General features: G+C 39.0%; 1 pseudogene; it reads right to left on the bottom strand.

The window, feature by feature from the left end:
* Positions 1-3,340: 3,340 nt before the first annotated feature.
* On the bottom strand, positions 3,341-3,971 carry LOC136381113 (large ribosomal subunit protein uL6 pseudogene; annotated as a pseudogene).
* Positions 3,972-11,853: the final 7,882 nt, after the last annotated feature.

Below are 11,853 nucleotides of genomic sequence, written 5' to 3'. Positions count from 1 at the left end.
CTGGGAAATATAAATTGATTCCCTAACAATAAACACAAATATTGATGGGCACATTATATGACCATACCAGTATAGAAAGGTGACAACTGCCATGCTCTTAATCACTGATCTTGTAGATCAGAAAGTGTGCATGCATGTTTTTTGAAACTTGCATTCAGTTTCAGGAGCATGGAACAGTCTGAAAATTTTTACAGCTAAATAAATTACTGCACAGGAAAAAATTTTAAAATTGGCTTCTTATTTAATAGAAACCTCACTGTCATTTTCATATACCAATTTCTGGAATAAGAAGTTGAAATAATAGTTTCATTTTACAGTTGATGCGATGAAGGGAGATTCAGTGAAATGATGTAATTTACTAAAGTTACAAAATTTCTAATGACGCTACTCAGTCTAGAAGTTGACTAGAGATTTGGTGATCATCTTGTTTTATTCTGCTACTTGGCTCATCCATTATCAGTTAATTCAGAATCAACTCCTATTCATTTGCACGTGTACTAAGCACATTGTGGTTTGTTTGGAGCAAATCATTTGTCATAGATTATATGGCCCACCTACCAGCAGCATATCACCTTCTTCTTACTATCAATTCCTCTATGTCCAGAAGTCTAACGAATAATTACAGCCTGAGGAAGACAGAAACAGAGAAATTAATTAACGAAAAGTAGCTTCTCCCAAACCCAGAGGCAGCCTTGTTGTGCACCATCAGATGCAGAGCTGCAAGTCTTCAGTGAATCAGTGAGCACCCGTAAGGCTGCCACAACTAGGTAAGGTGTTCCAGTAAAAAGAGTGTTCTTTGAGAACAAAATTAGAAATGTAACTACTACTTAGTTTGTCGATGACCCTGGGCAAATTAATCTACTACAACGGAGTACCGGGTATGTCCCATATTAACTTGAGATCATAAAACCCACTAGCAGAGCTGCTGTGTGAGTGTCCCTTTGTCTCTACCTAAAAGCTGATTGAAAGGGAGATGGGAACTGCAGCATTTCCTCTTCACTCATCTCCCTCCTGATTACTCCTTTTGCAAGAGGGTAGCCCTTTCTAAAATGATGTTTCACTTGTGAGATGTTTATTGGGCCAGGGAGGAATCAATGTGCATTAAACTCTCCTGGTGCATGCTTCAGCATATTCTCCATGGCACAGAGTGTCAGAATCATGCTGCCTGTAGCAGAGCGGCACCATCCCAGGATGTAGATGCAGAATTCCGAGAGACTGGTGTCTGCTTAGATTTGGAACCTAAGCCACAGGCTCCCACCCTGATTCAGTAAAGCATCCTGCATTGCAGCGTGGGTTGCTAGCCCAGGTTTAATAACATGTCGCTTGTCTATCCTTTATCCATCTGCAAAATAAAAATCATAGTAGTACCTATCTTGAAGATTGACAGGAGATAGATTGAGTTAAACCAGGAAAGGGTCTAAGAAGGAAGCCTGACATAGGGTTGGGGCAATAATCATATGTGGACTGAATGAGCTACATTATAAAATAGGATTATGATTATCCCCACTGTGGAGATTAGAACACTAGGAATCAGAGAGGTTAAGGCACAAGTAAAAGATACTAGGACCATGTCCAAAAGACATGGGAATCAAGTCCAATGAATTATTAATTACATTAGCAAATAGTATGCATTTCTTAATGGAAATTATATAGAAAAAAAGTTCCTTAAACTCTTTCTTCCCCAATGATTTATTGCACAATTGAGAAGAGAGGGGGAAAGAAAGGGGCAGCCTAACACTGAGTAAACACAGCACAGCATCTGCAGGTTCCTTTCTAAACTAGAAAAGATTACATGTAGATTGCATCAGTTGTCAAACAATATAAAGAATGAGTGGGGCTTAGGGTGAGAACTGGGCCTGAGAGACTGGTAACAGTAAACTCTGACCTAGATTGTTACTGGTGATTTTCCCCAAATTTCAGTCATATGAGTATAACAGGTGCGCTCTATATGAAAGTGAGGAAGAGGAAGTGAGTTTGGGAGTTTAAGAACTACGAAAGATGCCACTAAAGTCATTGTGGGGAGAAATTAATTATTGTTTGGAGCACTGCAGAAAAGCCATGCCATGATTCATGGTGCAGGTACCAGCGAAAGTACAGGATATAAAAAGGGCGAGGGAAGGAGACACAGACTAACAGAAAGGGCTTGTGCATAATAAGTAATAAACTTCACACGAAATTATGTTTTTATTTCACCAAAATGCACTAAGTAAAAGGCACTTACCAAAGAGGATCTAGACCCCACATTTTGGTTTTGTATTCTGAGATATATTGTAACTTCAACAATTTGTTGTGAACTCAGAAATTCACTAGACACTGCAAACCTCAATTCTGCATTTGCCCCCGACTCCCTTACTGAGAGATGCACCCACTTTCCCCACTTCTTGGCTGGTACTGTGATCAGTGAGCCCAGCCAAAGAAGAATGGTTCTTGATACTTTTCTAAAGCCAATTCCTGCACAACTTGGCTAATCCTGCTCTGCAGCTTAAAAGTAGAATGTCAGCCAAACCAGGGAAGAATTTTGAATTTCTGCAGCCTTACTTGAGTTACATAGATTATATGCTTCTTGGCATCACCAATGAGCCAGCACTTTCCAACTTGCAGATAAGCCTATCTCCTTCATGCTTGAAGTGCAGGGATAGTGGAAAAGAGATGCATATGTGACCTGTGCCATGGCATTGTCATCAGGACTCATAGGAGCCAAGCTTGTATAGGCTTTCCTTTAAATGATCTGTAAGGAAACTGATGCACATAGTGTTAAACAGGCTCCCTCATCGCGCCAGATGGAAAGGTAATTCAAAGCGAGTTCCAAGTTCTACCCTGTGGATTTTACAGCAGTCTCCTGGTGTAAGTCATTACCCTTCTCCTGCCTTTGCCTTTGCATGGTATATGCTGCAGGCTTTAAGAAGCACACAATAATGCTTCTGAGATAAACAGTTTAAATACATTTAAAAAACGAGTGTTTTTTGAAGGGGTGCTCTTCCTATGCACACTGTCAGAGGATATGACTGGGGCTATGAATGAGAACTTAATCTGAGAGTCTGGGAATGGTGATCTTTGATATAAGTCTCTTAAAACAAATGGGTATTGCTGAAGTTAGCAATATTCAAAGCAGTAGTAGTGGAGAGACCAGGGCTGAGGATACTTACAAGAGGATAGCTTCAGGAACACAAGGGGAAAGATAATTAGATTGTCCTTGGTAAATCTGGGGAAGGTTTAGGATAGTATAATAAAACCTTAACATCCCATAAAATTGCAAGTATTTTTATCCTTTAACACATGGTTTTTATTGCATCTTTAAAATATCACAAATAGGTCACCTGGCATTTTGCTGTTTCTGTAGCTAAACCTGAACAACTTCGAACTTATTGAACAGTTCATGCTGATCTATTCCTTTTTTAGAAACACAGATACCATCCAAATTTTTTCTAATAGCCTTGTTTTTTAACCATTGTGGCTTGCTGAATCAAAGTAGCTGAATTTTATACAAGTTCAATGTTATTTCCTTCAAGAACTGACTCATCTTTCTGGGATTCAGATACTGAAGAAGCAACACCTGACCTTATCTGAACACTATGGATGTATTTTTCACCCAAGAAATTTTGTATTTCAACAAGACAGCCATTCTTCTGAATAAGGACATTGATGGAGAAGTGAGCGTACACAGACCTCATCTTGTGCTGGAAGCCCAGTAAGACATCCTTGATCATGTTCTGTACGTGACTGCAGACAGTGTGAATCATGGCCAATTCCTTTCGATTTCCTCCCTATTTGTCAACCTGGAGTCTCTTCTTTTTCTTTCTAAAGAGACTGAGGTCTACATTGCTGTGATTAAAGTCCCTCCTCAGGGTCCCTCAGGGGACCTTTACAATATCTATGTGTCCCTTCAGAATGATGTTGACATTTTCTGAAATTTTGACAGCCCGATTGCTGAGAATGGTCTTCATTCTCACAGTAGATGCAACAAAGACAAATTGTAATCATTTTTAAGATCACCTAAAATCATGAGATAGGACTATTTCATCTTTGACTTCCATAATAGCTAAGATGAGCTCTGAGAATTCTGTGCATTAAACATTTATTATAACACAATAGTTTAAAAGTTTAAAAGAACCATTGTTATTACAGTAGACAAGCAATTCTCTGATTTCTCATTTCCTTTTACTTTTGCTGTAGCATAACACCTCACCTAGGACTGTAGGATATTTTAACTTATTGATGACTCTACCTGTGTAATGACGTTGGTCAATCCATTTGTCACTTCTATTCACCTCTTCTCCTATTGAATAATGGATGACTCAAGAATTAATCTTCAACAGTCTATAAAATTGATGGTTCTCTTTATTTCTATAATATAAACAGACAGATATGTTGGTTTAGTGGGTCAGGGTAAAACTTCAATCAATAAGAATGTTTAGGAAGGGCATAAATTGGTTAGTGAAATTTTCCAGATAAATTAAAGTTAACAATAAAAGCATTTTTTCTATGTTTTCTTGTTAAAAACCTTTTTTAGAAAGGGAGTAAAGTCCTCAATTCCCAGGTATTTAGCTATGCAGACAAAGAACTCTAACCTTCTTCTATGAAATACACCCTTTGCATTGCCAAAGATTGATATTTTTCAAATATCTGGTGACTTGCAATAGGTAATTTACTGAGGTTTATTATTATTATCTTTTAACATTTTTATGTAACTAGATAGGTCAAGGGGGAGAAGGCTTTTCTATGAATTCAAAGTCCATGTTGTAAAAAAAAAATATGACAGATTACAGAAAATTTTCCAACCTGGATTATGGCTGTGATGGGGATTAAAGAAGGATTCTACAGAAAGAAGCGTGGAGACGAGTCTCGTTAATCCTCTAGCAACTTGAGCTTGTTTATACACGGAGGGCATAATGAACAGAAAGGGTGCTAAGAGAGGAGACATGCTATCTTGTTCTGTATAATGAACGGGTTGCTATGAGAGGGATATAGTAAAGCTCCCAAGGAGGATGTGAAACAAGGGGAGGGGCTCTCCTTACACAAAAGGAGAGACAGCTCATTTTATGTGGTTTCTGGATTAAAGAATGGCTACAAGTACAAACGAGCATGCATTAGAGGAATAGGAAGTTGAGGATGTTCAGCCTAATGGACTCACTGTGCCCATATTGTCCAAAGCTGCTCATTTTTAATGGGCAGGTGAGATAAAAGGGCCAGAAAATAACTGTTTTAGAAAATATGTGTTATAGAATGTATTCTTATATAGGCTTATGATATTTCAGAGAGTATTTGAAACAGTTTACAATAGTATCTCATTTAATTGTTACACTCACCCTAAGAAGTAGGGCCTATGCTTGACCCCACTGCACAGATGAATAAACAGGAGTGAAGTGACCAGATCAAAGTCACACAGAAGGTACAGTAGAACCAGGATTCAAACCCCAGCAAAAGTATTTCTTCAGGAAGTATTCTTACTTACTATGTTGAGTCTCAGTGAAGTAAAAACGGTGCTCCAATGTATTAACTGTGGTTTTACCAGGACAAGGTTCAATGTTCAGGCCTTTATGTGAGTTGTATCCTGAAACTCCTTCCTACAAAGCTATCCACACAGCAGCTCCTTTTAGTTTGAGGCACAAGGAAAAGAAAGGAAACACAATAGCTACCTGAAATTCCCAGTTATGTGTGAGAACACTTATTGTCTATGCATGCTGGATGATCCCTTAATCTGTTACCATGTGCTAGGAATAAATTCATCTCTATTTCTCCAAAGCCACAAAGCTGCATATTAGGTTAATTTGTATGGTTTGCATCCCTACCTCCTTCCATTTCTTTCTCCCAACCCTATGATCTTAAAGGGCATTCTGTTTGAGGGGTGCATCAATGGGTCCTGGAGATGGAAACCGGCCAAGGTCGATTTCCTTTGTTGAAAGGAACAGAATAACTTACCAGCTCTCTCCCTTCCTGAGGTGAAATCCCAGGAACTGAAGAAGCCGCTGGTCATGATGGTTTCTTGGACAGGTTTTAGAGGGCTTTTGCACCTTTTATCTGTCTGGTTGGTGGCCAGGCTGAGTCTAAACTCTCAGCCGCAGCTGGCCAGATGCGGAGGAACACACTGCCAGCAGCGGGATCAGCTGCCATCTGTCTGGGAGCCCATGAAAGGGAAAACAGGACTGACTGGCATTTAGGGAAATAATTTCCTCCAATCTGATCATGCCTGTTAATTAAAACTGCTCAAACTGTCACTGTGGGCAGTTGCAGAAAGGTCCCGGTCTCCTGGGGAGAAGAAAATGCTGCAGTGGATTGACTGATGTGTTGAGGTTTGTTTGACAGGGACAATCCTCTGAAAAGGGGCTACACTTTAAAAGGGGGAAAAGAAAAAGATTTTGGTTTTCTGTTTTGTAATGAGCAAAAGCCAGATTATTTTTAATACTTTGCCTCTCTTCTGCCAAAGCAGCCCATATAAATATTTTGAGTTGAACAAGTTATAAGTAATGACATGCGTATTTTAGTATTGCATTATGCTTCTGTTGTAACTATTCAGTTGCTGTCACCTGCTAACATAAAATATGAAATGGTCTTGCTGCTGTAATATAGAGAACAGAATCTTTCTCCACAGTATTCACAGCTGATCCCAGAACCTAAAATGAACACTGCCATGTAGTAGGTGCTCAATAAATATTGGTTGAATGAAAAAAAAAAAAAATGAAATGGGATTCACATACTCATGAGTTCAAATTCTGGTTCAAATACTCCCTAAATATATGATTTAGAACAACTTAAACTTTTTGAAATGTACTCAAACTGCTAAAAATTTGGGGCATGGTATTGCATATCTTGGGATTTCTAGGAATAAATGAAATAATATATATCAAATCTTGTTATATTAGGAGGTATTTGATAACTGTTACTCTCTTTTATCCTTCTCTAGCATTTAGAGGTTTATGTTTTGGAGAAAGCAAAAAAGATTTGAAGTTAAGACTTACAAATTAAGAAATATTTCTTTTATTTTAAAAACAAATAACAGCCACATAAGAGTAGTTCATATAGTTCGATACATCCATATAATAAAATATTTTGCAACCATTTTTTCAAATCACATTTTAGTGAATAACTGACACAAACATGCTTATGTGAAAATGTTGTGAGGAATTTAGAATACCAGGTTGTATATAAAATTTGATCATGGTTTTCACTTTTAAAAGAATATCAGAAAAGCCTATAATACTTTTAATAAACACGTTAATACTTCTTAATTCCTGCTGGTGGATTTGTGGGAAAATTTTATTTTATAATATCTTCTAAGTTTTAATACAAAATGTACAGTTTTAGAAAGATATAAAATACAAAAACGACTCAAAAATTAGAAATGCAGCTAAATGCTAATGACATTGTTTTCCTAGATGGCTTGGAAAATGTCTCTGAAAACTGGTTTGAGAAAGAGTTAGCCTAACGTATTTAAGTAATGACAGTGTTATTTAACCATGTACTTTGGAAGAATCAAAGTCATTTACACACAAGAGTTTTTAGAGTTTTGAGATAAAAATTCATCTTGTTATTTTATTTTATTTTTATATTTATTGATTTCCAAAGAGAGAGGGCAAGAGAGAGAGAGAGAGAGAGAGAAACATCAATTTGTTGTTTCACTTATTCATGCTGTCATTGGTTGGTTGTTGTATGAGCCCTGACTGGGGATCTAACCCAAAAATTTGGCATGTCGGGATTACAATCTAACCAGTTGAGCTACCTGGCTAGAGCCACATCCTGTTATAGTGATATTTTACAAAGAGGAGGGGTGTGAGTTCTGAGGGAAAGAGCACATACACTTACTGCAAACTTCTTGGAGCTCTGCATTGAGCTAGGTGATTGGCTTACTTTTCTGTTTTATCCTTCCAACCCTTGAGAAGAACCTATTGTTATTTCAGTTTTTGAAAAAGAGGAATTTGGGTTTAGCAATGTTTTGTAATTTACCTGAGGTTGGCAGCCAGGATGGGGAACAGCAAGAATGGAAATGTCTAACTTTAACAGTGCCCAGACCATTACCACATCATTTACAGTAGGTGCTTCAGTTGTGGTGGCCTGTACTATAGCCATTGACCATATGTGCTTATTTAAATTGAAATCAATTAAAAATAAAATTAAAAACTAGTTTCTAGAGAGCAGTAGCTGAATTTCAAGTGCTCTATAGCTACATTTGACTACAGTATTAGACTGTGCAGATATTGAAAATTTGCCCCACCTCTGAAAACTCCTTTGGCCAACACTACCCAAATCAAGAGAGTCACAGAGGGAAGAGAGAACTGATAGTTGATCAGAGTTGTTCTGAAAACTCCACAATGGAGGAAGTAAGAATCAGCCAGGATAAATGGGAGTAAACTTAATTTTTAGTATCTTTGCTTCTCCTTTTTTATTCTTTCTCTAATCCTTGTTCCTCACCAAGTACCCCACGGCTTGATAGCTACTTTCTGCTTTCCATGATCACAGTCTTAAGTTCTACATAAGGAACCCATACTCTGGTTCACTAATATTAGTTTCCCTTCCTAGGGAATACAGTTTATTACTCAGGTCTTGTCACAGAGTTCTACTGATAAAACAAAGTAAAGATCATCTTCAGATTTAATAAAAACAAGGTAATGGATATAATTGCCCCAGTTAAACATTTTCATTCATAATTGTTCTTCAAAGACCTTTCTTTTCACAAGATAAAGGCTAAATTCTTTCTGTTTCTTCCCAGCTCCTCTATTGCAGGTGACTGCATCTCCCAAGCCTCCTTACTATGGGGCTTCCCACTAGGGTTGACCAATGACAGACACCATTAAGACTGAAAAGTAAAAAAAGGGGAGATCCAGGGTACCTTTCTCCCTCACCTTCTGCCTCCTGGGGCACTTTTGGTAGCATCTGTGTGATCTTAACTCTTGCCACAGAGTCCTGCTATGGCTCTTGGTTTTCGCAGCTGATCCCAGTGTCTGGGTCATCCATTCACTCCTTCAGCTCAGAAGACACAGAGGCTTCCTGATGTTGCTAAGCTCTAATTCCTCCTCCATCCTTTGTTTGGCTTCCAGTTCTTCTTCACTGTGTTACATTCTGTCTGATTTGAAATAGAGTGTTTTCTGTTGTCTCAATTGAATATGACCAAAATACTTCATGGTCTGTCCCTTGATACCCTCTCTGGCTTCATATGCCATTTCCCCCCAACAATTTCTGAGCCTCAGTCATATGACTGTTTTCCCCTGAACGTTCCTCTTTCCCTCATTTAAATAATTTCTACTTATCCTCAAGAGCATAACTTTTTCTCCAGACAACCATCCTGGTGCTCCTAGACTACCCTAAGTACCTTCTGTTTCTCCCACAGAAGCTTATCCTGCAACTTCCCACATTTTAACTTAATACTTGAGTTGTCTATCTCTCCATTAAGAAAAGTTCTGTGAGAGTGTGAGCTGTGACTCCCTTTTTACCACTGTTCCCATAGTTTCCAGTCCAGTACCTGATACATGAATGGTGGTCAAACATTTTTGAGTAAAAAAATAAATGGTTTATATCAAGTGAATAGTAATGGAAGATAATACATGTTAATGGGTGATTTTGTATTGCAAATACAGAAGTCAAATTTTAAGCTCTTAAAATGATTCTTTATTTGCATGGTGGAATTCTGACTATTTCTACAAAAAGTACTTTGATCTCTAGGTGCTCTGGCACTCATAGATGCCTTAGGACCACTGCTGTCAGATTTTTTTTTCTTCTTATCCTTTGTTTTGGGCCTTGTTTAACTAAACCTTGCTTTAGTGATCCATTTCTAATGGGTCTCACATTACTGTACTCTTGGTTAAATGATGGCATATAGTCAAAAGAACAAAGAATTTTTGGATACCACTCCTGATTCATAAGTCAATGAGAAAATAGTAGGATTTTCAGATATCGATATAATAGAACTGTTGAAGTTATATTTTGGGATTAAAAAAAGCCTCCTAATCTCCCTTATTATATTGGTTCTTTTTTCTTTTTTTTTTATTCTTTTTTCTGAAGCTGGAAACGGGGAGAGACAGTCAGACAGACTCCCACATGTGCCCGACCGGGATCCACCCGGCATGCCCACCAGGGGCGACGCTCTGCCCACCAGGGGGCGATGCTCTGCCCCTCCGGGGCATCGCTCTGCCTCGACCAGAGCCACTCTAGCGCCTGGGGCAGAGGCCAAGGAGCCATCCCCAGCGCCCGGGCCATCCTTGCTCCAATGGAGCCTCGGCTGCGGGAGGGGAAGAGAGAGACAGAGAGGAAGGAGGGGGTGGGGGTGGAGAAGCAAATGGGCGCTTCTCCTATGTGCCCTGGCCGGAAATCGAACCCGGGTCCCCTGCACGCCAGGCCGACACTCTACCACTGAGCCAACCGGCCAGGGCCTATTATATTGGTTCTTAACTGTCCAAATGTGACTGGCCGTGTGTGTGTGTGTGTGTGTGTGTGTGTGAGAGAGAGAGAGAGAGAGAGAGAGAGAGAGAGAGAGAGAGAGACAAACAGACATTTTGAGATAGGGACAGAAAGGAATAAGAGAGAGAGAAAAACAGAAGAAGAGATTGATAGAGACAAAGGTATTTTGACTTATTTTCTTATACTCTTTATTTTTCTTCAGCCTTTTCCCTAGAAGAGGCAGAGGTAGCATATTATATTGTTAAGAATCTGAATTTTACATTTAGACAAAGTATATTTGATTCTTAATAATTAAGTGAGCTGGGGAAAGTTAGCAAATTATGACCCATTCTTTGTTGTGAAGATTAAATTATATTAAGATTGCAATAGTTATGTCAAAACTTAAAGTATTTTGCAAATGTGTTATGACTGAAAAAGCCTCATTTAAAAAAGTCTCATTTAAAGGCTCAGAGAGAGGAGCACAGAGGTAACACTGAATAGCCATGTCCTGATCGACTGTCTGAGGCGTGGGTAATGTGGGAGAAAACTCCCAGTGAACTACAGTACTAGAATAGATCTCATGTGACAAATGTCCAAATAACTTTATAGGGTCTTCCAAATACAAAAGGTGGACTGGTCTTGCTCTGTGTGGCTTTAAAGAGGCAGTGCTGAGTCACCTCTGGGAAGTTCAGTGCAGATATGTTTTAGCTAATATGCTAGCCACCCACTGACCTTGGATGGGTGTAAACTCTGGAATTCAGGGAGATGTATATAGAAACTGGCAGGCATAGATGAGAATGCTGTCCATATGCTTTGAGCTTGCCTAGAGTTTGGACTCTGAGAATTAATTCTCTAAGTTTATGTTGATTTATGTCTTGTTCCAGTATCACGTTCTTTGCTCTGACATAAGGATAGTATAGGGTCCATTCTGTGTGTTGTCTTAGGTAATCAATAGTGGCTTGTTTAGGACAGAAGGAATAAAGACATTTAGGATAATGTTTCTTAATACCAGAGCTTGCACTAAATATTTTATTTTGTCAATGAAACCTTATTCTTGTTTTATAGTGCAGCTTTGGGTCATGACTAAAGTCAACATTTGCCTGACCAAGCAGTAACACATTGGATAGAGAGTCGGGCTGGGATGCGGAGGACCCAGGTTCGAGACCCCGAGGTTGCCAGCTTGAGCGTGGGCTCATCTGGTTTGAGGAAAGCTCACCAGCTTGGACCCAAGGTCGCTGGCTCTAGCAAGGGGTTACTCGGTCTGCTGTAGCCCCATGGTCAGGGCACATGAGAAAGCAATCAATGAACAACTAAGGTGTTGCAACGAAAAACTGATGATTGATGCTTCTCATCTCTCTCTGTTCCTGTCTGTCTGTCCCTGTCTGACTCTCTCTGTCTCTGTAAAAAAATAAAGTAAATAAAGTCAAAATTTTTTCCTGTGAAAATTTGCAAGTGTATTAGCCATTTCATGTCACATGTATATTG

Source organism: Saccopteryx leptura, chromosome 9 (assembly GCF_036850995.1).
Source record: "Saccopteryx leptura isolate mSacLep1 chromosome 9, mSacLep1_pri_phased_curated, whole genome shotgun sequence".
NCBI lineage: Eukaryota > Metazoa > Chordata > Mammalia > Chiroptera > Emballonuridae > Saccopteryx > Saccopteryx leptura.
The sequence above is the reverse complement of the archived record's forward strand: the minus strand, read 5'-3'. Positions and strand labels throughout refer to the sequence as shown.